This window comes from Chenopodium album, chromosome 17 (genome assembly GCF_948465745.1).
Source record: "Chenopodium album chromosome 17, dcCheAlbu1.1, whole genome shotgun sequence".
Taxonomy (NCBI): Eukaryota; Viridiplantae; Streptophyta; class Magnoliopsida; order Caryophyllales; family Amaranthaceae; genus Chenopodium; species Chenopodium album.
The window spans coordinates 13,092,645-13,102,538 of NC_137850.1; the positions used below are offsets into that span (position 1 = coordinate 13,092,645).

The following is a 9,894-nucleotide window of genomic DNA, read 5'->3' on the forward strand; positions in this document are numbered from 1 at the left end:
CATAATCATCTCCAACAAAACTAACTCCAACACAAATCCACCAAATAATACTCCAATCATAAAAATCAATCCCAATACTTACAAAATTCACTCATAAAAATATAATAATATAAAACTTGAGTGAATAAACAACTTTGAACTCATAACTTGAAATTTCTCATTGAAACTCATCTTTTTTTTTTCTTTTTTTTTTTCTTTTAATCAACCTTCACTTAGAACATTTGAACATATGACAATTTTTTTTCTTTTGCTCTCTTTTTTTCTTTTGAATTTTTTTTTTCTCATTTTTTCATCACTTTTTCTTTCTTGAACTTCTTCTTTTTTTCATATCATCATACTTTATTTTTTTCAAGATAATTCAACTTTCAAACATCATCAAAAATAAACCATGATCAAGAACAAAATAACTTCTCATAACCCACCCAAATTGTGCAAATAATAAGCACACTACAAACTCCCTCACCTCACTCACTAATAGCTCCCCCAAGCCAAGCTTGAGACTAGTAACCAATGGGGCAAACATGGCTTGTAATGTGGCTAAAAACAATAAAAAGTCAAGGCAACAACATGGGTAGCAAGAAGGGAACAAATGTATCTAAATAAATCTGAAGGCTACCTAAAAGAACAAATGCCTTCGTCCTCCTCATGTGCATAATAATGAGTTATGAAACACTACTCATCGTTGCAAATCAATACTCAAATTCATTGACATACCAGGAACTAAACACACATTCCTAACCAAATCAACTAGTCAAGCACTATATTCAAATAGTTGGACAAAATTGACGCATGTTAAGGTTTCAAGGCAATCAAATATCAAATCATGATCAACTAATCCACAATATTTATCATCAATAACCAAGAATCAAAACAATTTCAAAAAATTTTAATCAAGGGGCACAGGGAAGTATGATTCACTCATTCATTGAAAAAAAAAAAAGGAATACCTAAGTCCTCTAACTACAGTAGATAGGGAAGTAGGGTCGAATCCACAGGGAAACTGGTCTTTCTATTCCTAATTAATTAATATAATCTAAATTATTAAGGTAACCAATTTTGTTATTGTAAAAAGGAATTAAACTACGGAGATCAAGTTCAGGGAGAAAAACAATAATAAGAAGGCCTAAGGTCACAGGTTCACCAATAATTAATATTCCGGGATAAAACATAACAATCAATAATTAACATTGCATAAATAACATGATTAACAGGCTCTCGCAATTTATTAACCAACATAGATCTAACAGGCTCTCGCAATTTACTAGATCTAAGTTCCTATTGAAAATAGCCTTTAATATTAAATTAACATCTGCTCGATTCATCAATTCAATATTGCTAAACATTCACAATCAAATTACATCTGCTCGATTCATAATCCAATTGCAAAGAATTAAAACAATTCAATAAGAAATTATCATGTAATATCAATAATCAACAATAATAAATTATCCCTTCATATCAATTATGGATCCCCCTAAACCCTAGAATTAAACTACTCGGACATAATTAAATCTAAAGTAAACAAAGCAATTAAAGGAGACATGATTAAGATTAAAGCAAGGAAAATAAGTAAATAAGGAGAAAAGAGATAGTACTAAAAGAAGGAAATATAAAATTGCATATATTAAGAGTTTAGAGAGAGAAACAAGAGAGAAAGTAATACTAAGAGTTAATTAAGGGAGAGAGAGAGAAAAGTTAGAGAGAAAGAGAGAAGAAAACTAAATTATAACTCAAAACAAAGAAAAACTTAAAACTAAAACTAATTAAAAAAAACAAAACTAAAACTAAAGCTACCCCCCTCCTCCGTAAAACTACTACTCCTTAAATAAGAAAAGCTAATGGGCCATCAATCCCACTAACAATAGAACTCCACTAACAACTAAGTCCTAGATAAAGTTCTAGAAACCACGCCCTTCGTAAGAACAAACCTATTGGGCTTGTTTTGCAACAAGGCCCAACCGAATCAAGGTAGCAGCAATCATCACTCGCCCGATCGGGCCATGGGCTGCCCGATCGGGCCCGCTAATCCACACGCCCAGCAGCAACTCTGAATTGGGCCTTTTTCACTTGGGCTGAAATTTTCTTCTTCTTAATTTATCTTGGACTTGCAACAAAATTAGTACTCCAAACAAACCGAGCCCTTAATCACCGAACCAAATTTAATTAGCTCGACCTTGGGCTTCAAATACTCGTCATAAGGTACGATCATCTCTAATATTTTCATAGTGGCTCAATAAGCTCGGGAATTGTCATAATTCTTCAAATTCCTACAAAATAATACCAACTCTACAAAAATACTAGAAAATGTATATTAGTAATAAAAATAGCTCCGCAGAGCTCAAATATGCACAAATATGACCGTAGGACGGGGAATAAAAATATATATAAAATAGACTTATCAACTAGTCTTACGAAAGGGTCTCGGTGGCCAATTTTGTTGTTGTTGGATGTCCTTGAATTATTATGCCTTGATGATTTGTTATTGCTTGTCTTGGTCTATGATTGATGTTGTTTAGTGTTGTTATTTTCCATGAGTATATCATGTTTTTCTTGTTGGGATTCTTTTGATGTTGATTTTGATGATGATTTCTCTTTAATGATGAGTTGATTATTTTGCTCCCTTAAATCCAAATCCCTAAATCCAAAACCCTTGAATCCAAATCCCTTTGATCCAAATGATTGTAGCTTTAGTGTAAAGTTGATTTTGCTATTTTGAGTGTATAGTTGATTTTGATATTTTTGTTGGTTTGTTTTGATTTTGCTTTTGTAGATTAGTTTGATTTTGTTACTTTGTCTTTTTATTTTTGATTTTGTTTTCTTATTATTTTGTTTTAAAGTTACCAACCGTTTTCTTTGTATATAGTTCCTTTTTTCTCTTTTTCACTCTCACTTGGTTTTGACAATCCATGCTAATGCTTGATTGGAGCTTCATGGAGGTGGTATTTTCGTTACCCCGCTTTTCTTAGCTTAGCTTGGATTCCCGGTGAGACCTTTCTTATTTCCCTCTTTTCTTTCTTTTCTTTCATTGTTTGCATAGAATAGGATTAGTTTAGGAAGAGTTGAACGGTTCGAGGATGTTTGCTTTGTAACACCATATGTGTTTGGGGTCATTGGCGATGTTGTCGAATGACCACTTGTATGACGTTTGGGATTTTTAGGACATGCATGCATCTTTGCACTTTTCTTAATCTTTTCCCTTTCTTTTCCCCTTTTTCTCTTTTTTATTTTCCTTTTCTTTTCATTCTTTTCAAAAATGGAAAAATCCAAAAATATGATTTTGAGGCTTTCTTTTCGTTTTCTTTTGATGTTATGCTTATGTTTTGGACATAATATCATCCGAACTTTTGCTTTTGAATGAATGGTTTCCTATGTGGTAACGGTGTGCACAGTTTGAGAGTATCTTTGGTTGATTCTAAGATAGAGTATGATAAGGTAGTGTCTTTAGAACTTTTGGGACCTTGAAGCCGGATTCTAATTGTTTGTGGAATGTTGGAGTTGCTCCCTTTGGTGAATTTGAAACTAATAGTGAGTTATTGCTACAACCATGTGAGGTTTCATTCTTTTCAAACCTTCTACATATTTTGCATGAGCGGCACATGGATCCTTGACTATTGTTGTTGGGTTTCGATAAGTCTAACTCACCGCGGAAATAAAACCCGAGCCTAAGGAAAAACTCACAATTAATATAACCAAAATGCATAAATAACAAGATTAGAGAAAGACTAAATTACCCTTAAAGCGTGCTTCGCTTGACCACCGGAGCTCTTACTTGAGAAATCTAAGCCTCGCAAGCGCAACGGTCTCCGATGATATCCACCCACAACACAATCGCGACAGGTATCTTGCTTGGAGGTTAGCCAAGCCGGACCAAAACACTACTCAAGTAATTAATGAGCTTATAGGTTTTCTCTCAAGTGGGGATGCCTAATTGAGCTCTTACTCAAGTGAGTTTTCCCAATTCCCAAGTGGGATATTTATAGGGAAACTCAAGAGAGAAATCCACTCTCCCATCAATGTGGGAGAGTTGGTAAAATCAATTTTCTCCTTTTATTTTTAAATCAAAAATAAAAGAAAATAGCGAACAACTAATTAATCAACAAGTGGCATTCTAAGAGGAGGGGTTATGTAAGGACCACAAGGGAAGAGGGGGCCAATACTTGATCCCTAAGGCCTCCCAAAACCGACTCCCTATTCCCACACGCACCAACCGGGCTGCGCCATGTGGCGCGCCCAACCTTAGGTGCCACGGGAGCCTAGCTGGCGCCAAGTCCCTTGGTTGGGCTGCCCGCATGGGCGGAATGCTCAGGCTGCTGGCGCGCCATAGCAGCTGCTGCTATGCTTGCCTGCTAGCTCGCTTGGCGCGCCATAGCTATTGCTTCTATGTGCGTGCCTTGCTAGCTCATTTTTTTCCTTTTTTTTTAAATAGTATTTTACCCGCCAATGATCTACCCAAAATAATCGGGGTTTGCATATCCTCAGCCATATCAAGAACAACAAAATCAACAGGTATATAAAATTTACCTACTCTAACGGGAACATCCTCTAAAACACCTAAGGGGTATTTGAAAGAACGGTTAGCCATTTGTAGAGTAATATTAGTAGCTTTTAATTTACCCATATTCAGTTTAGAACACATAGATAATGGCATAACACTAACGCTAGCACCCAAATCACACAATGCATTATCAATCATTAGATTTCCTATATGACAAGGGATAGAAAAGCTACCCGGATCTTTTAATTTAGGTGGAGATTTATTCTGAAGTACGACACTACACTCTGCAATGAAAGCTACTGTCTCTACCTCACTAATAGACCTTTTTCTTGTCAATATTTCTTTCATAAACTTTGCATATGAAGGAATTTGTGTGATTAATTCAGTGAAGGGAACTGTTACCTTCAAATCTTTTACCATCTACAAGAACTTACCAAACTGCTTATCCAAGTTTGTCTTCAAGTGACGATTGGGGAATGGAAGCTTGATAACTGACTTTGGAGCATTATTACTCTTATCTGGAGTAGCCACCTTCTCTGGAGTCGTACCCTGCAATGTAGAATGAGATCTATTAGTACTATGCTTTAGCCCTGGGGGGCTATTAGCTGCATTGTCTGGTTTAACGGAATCAAGATTAGCATTATTTAGTAAAACAGGTTCATCAATTCTGGGCATAGGGGGCCCTTCATAGTTTGAACCACTCCTTAAAGTAATTGCGTAGGCTTGATCCGTAGGCCTGGTCGGCTGTGCCGGCAAAGCTCCCTGTTGGCGGGCTTGTAGAGTAGCGGAAAGTTGCGCAATATGATTATCTACAATTTTATTGTGCGCTAGGATTGAATCAATTTGAGCATCTCTACTCTCCATATGCTTCTGCATATTAACCAACATCGCTCTAATTTCAACCAAAGAAGGGTCGGAAGATGAGGAGGATTGTTGTGGTTGGTTTTTCTGGCCAGCATTGGGATGGTAATATTTCTGCTGCTGTTGCTGTGGCGCCTGTGGTTCTTGTGGCGGTGGATTTTGAACATTGGTACTCCGGTAGGAAAGGTACGGATGATTCCGATACCCAGGATTTGTAGGTATTGGAGTATGGGTTATTCTGCTTATAGGTTTGAAAAGCATTAATTTGCTCCATCGAGCTCCTGCAATCTTGCTCATAATGTCCTACACTTCCACAATTTTTACAAAAAGCATCATTAGAGTTATTAGTAATAGCAGAAACATTAGCAACAGAGTTAGGGATATTAGTACTAAGGTTATCTAATTTCTGGCAAATAGAAGTAAGCTGAGCCTGCAAAAGGGATACTGAATCAACGTGGTGTTTGCCCTTATTTGCATAGCCTCTAGAATTCCCATATTAGGAATTAAAAATTGCCATGTCTTCAATAACCTGACCTGCATCATCAACATTAAGATTCATAAATCTACCATTAGCTGCGAAGTCTAGAATTGTTCTAGATGCATTCCCTAATCCGTTGTAAAAAGCTTGAATTAACTGCCACTTTGCTAAGTTATGGTGGGGACACTCCCTCTGCAGATCCTTGAACCTCTCCCAAGCCTCATATAATGCTTCTTCTGGCTCCTGGGCAAAGTTCTGAATGGCACTTCTTAGTAAAGCTGTTTTCTCTGCAGGGTAATATTTGTTATAAAAATTTAAAGCAAGAGTCTCCCAGTTAGTAATACCAAGTGCAGTTCTATTCAAACCATTAAACCACAATTTATCTTTTCCACATAAAGAAAAGGGAAAGAGAATCTCCCTGATCTGGTCCTGCGTTACCCCATTCTGCCGAATAGTATTGCAGTATTGACATAAATCTACAATGTGAATATTAGGATCTTCACCCTTACCTCCACTGAATTTCTTTCTTTTTATCATCGTTATGAACTAGGGCTTGATTTTGAACTGGACTCCCGCGAGATCTAGTCTGGAGAAAAGGTGTGGAAAATCCGTTAGGGACGGTTGCGAATAATCACTGAGCTTCTTAGGTGCAGTCATCTCTGATTCTGAATCTGAAGGAATTTCCAAATCACTAGAATCAGGCGGCGAATCTCTAGGAATGTCGTTACTCTCAGAACCCGCCAGGATTTTTTCTATAAAGATTCTTCTGTCTATGGAAAGAGCGCTCGATCTCATGATCGAATGGAATGTTACCTGATCTGGAACACCTTGGCATAAACAGAGAACTAAAAAGACAAATATGAGAACTTCCTCAAAGAACTAATGTCCTTTGAGGCAAAAGAAAAAAATAATCTAGACTACAAAAACAATTAAAAAATAAAAATAAAACCGTTTCCCCGGCAACGGCGCCAAAATTTTGACAGGGTAAAGTCGTATCCCCAAATCAAAAGTAATTCCTAAATCCTCTAACTAATGTAGATAGAGAAGTAGGGTCGAATCCATAGAGAAACGAGTCTTTCTATTCCTAATTAACTATTATAATCTAGATTATGAGGTAACCAATATATATGTTTAAATAATAAACTAAACTACGGAGATCAAGAATAAGGAGAAAATAATATATAAAAGGATCTAGGGCATAGGTTAACCAATAAATAATATTCCAGGGTTGAATATAATAATCATTCATCAATGCATAATTAATCAGATCATAAAGGGCTTTCGCTATGTATTATAATCACACAATTAATTTACCGGTATTAAATCTCATTTTTCGAATCTCGACTTAACCATTTATAAATTAACCTGCCTATTGAAACTAGACCTAAACATTAATTCTCATCTGTCGAATCTCGAATCAATATTGCCAAACTCATGCATAAAAGATCAGGCCTAATCTAGTCATAGAGCATTAAATCAATCAATAGTAAATTAATCTAGCATTGACAATTAACAACAATAATTTACCCCTTCATATTATTTATGGATCCCCACAAACCCTAGAAATAGAACTACTCATACATAATAGGAACTAAACTAATCAAAGCAATAAAATAAGACATGATCAAAGGAATAAAATAAACAACTAAGATTAAGAGAAGAGAAATAGTTACCAAATAAATCTGGAATTAAGAGTAGATTAAGAACAAAGGTATAAGAAAGAGAAAATCTAAGAAAAAACAATTAAGAGAGTAAGAAAGAGTCCAAAAAAAAGAGATCCTAAAATCGTATTACGAAGGAGTATTTATACTCTGTACAAATCCTAAACTAAAACAAACTAAAACGACGCTAATCGTCTCCTAACAATAACACGCGCCCGATCGGGCGAGGCACCGCCCGATCGGGCGCGCCTTTTTGCTCTTCAAGTTGAATCTCGTGCCCAGCCGGGCGCGTCACCGGGCGCCGACCTCTTTGGCCGGGCGGCTCTCTTGGGCCACTAATTGGACTACGATTGGGCTCCAATTCTTCGAGCCAATCTGGGTTTCCTCTTCGGGTCTTGAATACTCTGTCCAAATGCCTCGGTATCACACATACCGAGCCCTTAATCACCTGTTTGATGGCTCTAACCGGCCCTGGGCTATAAACTCTGGTTGTGCTTCTCCAATGCTCGTGATTGCTCCAAAATATCTCGGGAAAATACTCCAAAAGTGTAAATCCCTGCAAAAGTCAACCAAATTTACGAAAACACTAGAAAACACCAATTAGTAATAAAAGTGGCTTTAAAGAGCCAAAAACACTACTAATTATGACCAAGGGACGGGGGTAAAATACTATATAAAATAGACACATCACTGACGCACCATAGCAGCTGCTGCTATGCACGTGCCATGCTAGCATTGGTGCACTAGCATGCACCAGCCAGCCTAGGCTCAACTTGGTGCGCATACTAGCCATCTTGTTGTACCAATGCCCCTAACACTCGGTCAAGATTAAGCTGTAATATTAATTATGCGTTAATATTACTAATCGGAAGCGGCCTCCACCTAGGCATTTCGATCACTTAAACTTACTGAATAAATAGCTTTCCAATAGTTGCGAACCCTCTATCGGAATAATACACTTGTTCGAAGGACACCATTCCTTTCAATCTCCCACTTGTCCTTCCGGACAAGTGTGCTTTTAGTGTATAGCCTTTTTCCTATGTCACTTAATGACTCTTCATGAACTATAGGGTAAGATTATTCGTCATCCTTATTACTTCAAGAAGTGTTTCTCGAAATCCGAGTTTGACTGTCAATAAAATGATGATTTCTAAAGTCCATCAGAGCATGGCCATGCATTTTCACAGTCTCGCTCTTCGAGAGGCCTTGTAAACAACAAAGACATGTTCCCTATTGTTAGTAGGGGGACATTACCAGTCTTGTAATGTCAGCTTCTCTTACTAAGAGGACCTAGCGGTTCGAGTGTTGCCGTTATAATCTCCATGTATGGTAGACGTTTGACTAACATCAAAACGGACTAGTACTTAAACAAGAGAACTCACAATACTCGTGGTTGAGGAAAGAGGTTCCGGTAGCCATAATGAGAAGTATACTCATTTTTATATCTCTTAAAGTATTCTCATAAGTTGATCCAGTATGGTTCTAAACTAATACCTGTGCAAATGATTTATAACAATCATATCCTTGTAGCACAAGAAACAGTGCTATAAATAAAACTACACACTAATCTCAACCCCTCGTTAATCGTCCATCATTTAAATGACCTCGATTAGGGATAATTTTCGATTATAATATTCAATGTTCACTTAATAGGTGTTTCTTTATCCAAGACTGTTTTTGATACCCTATTTTGAATATTGCATGAAATTAAATTACTCCAAAACCTGAATGGTTCATCTTAGTGTCTTACATTAAAATGTCCAAAATTAATTTAAACACTAAATAGGGAAATCAAAGCCAGTCTCCAACGTGCCTAATTTCCATTACCTCAACTTTCTTGTTGGGCTTCACTTGAGGCAGAGGTTTAGTAAGTGGATCGGCTACATTGTCGTCCGTTCCAACTTTACAAATTCTGATTTCACCCTCTGATTTCCATTCCCTTATCATGTGAAATCGCCGCTTGACATGTTTGACCTTCTGATGTTCCCTTGGCTCTCCGGCCTGAGAAATAGTTCTATTGTTTTCACAACAGAGGGCTATTAGACCCTTGATGAGGGTACAACATCAAGTTCACCAACGAACTTACGAATCAAAATTGCCTCCTTAGCCGCTTCAGTAGCTGCCAAGTATTCGGCTTCAGTTGTAGAATCTGCAGTTGTGCTCTACTTGGCACTCTTCCAACTAAACGCTCCTCCATTTAGACATAACACATATCCAAACTGTGATTTGAAATTGTCTCTGTCTGTTTGGAAGCTTGCGTTGGTATAACCTTTAACAACTAATTTTTCTGAGCCACCATATACCAAGAACTTATCCTTGTTCCTTTTTAGGTACTTTAGGATATTTTTGGGCGCGGACCAATGCGCCTCTCCTGGGTCTGATTGGTGTCGGCTCGTAGC

General features: G+C 37.2%; 1 non-coding gene across 1 annotated transcript; it reads left to right on the forward strand.

The window, feature by feature from the left end:
• The first annotated feature begins 6,003 nt into the window (after positions 1 to 6,003).
• LOC145590420 (small nucleolar RNA R71) lies at positions 6,004 to 6,110 on the forward strand. Its single transcript, XR_014102022.1, has one exon. It is a non-coding gene; the product is annotated as a small nucleolar RNA R71 (small nucleolar RNA).
• Positions 6,111 to 9,894: the final 3,784 nt, after the last annotated feature.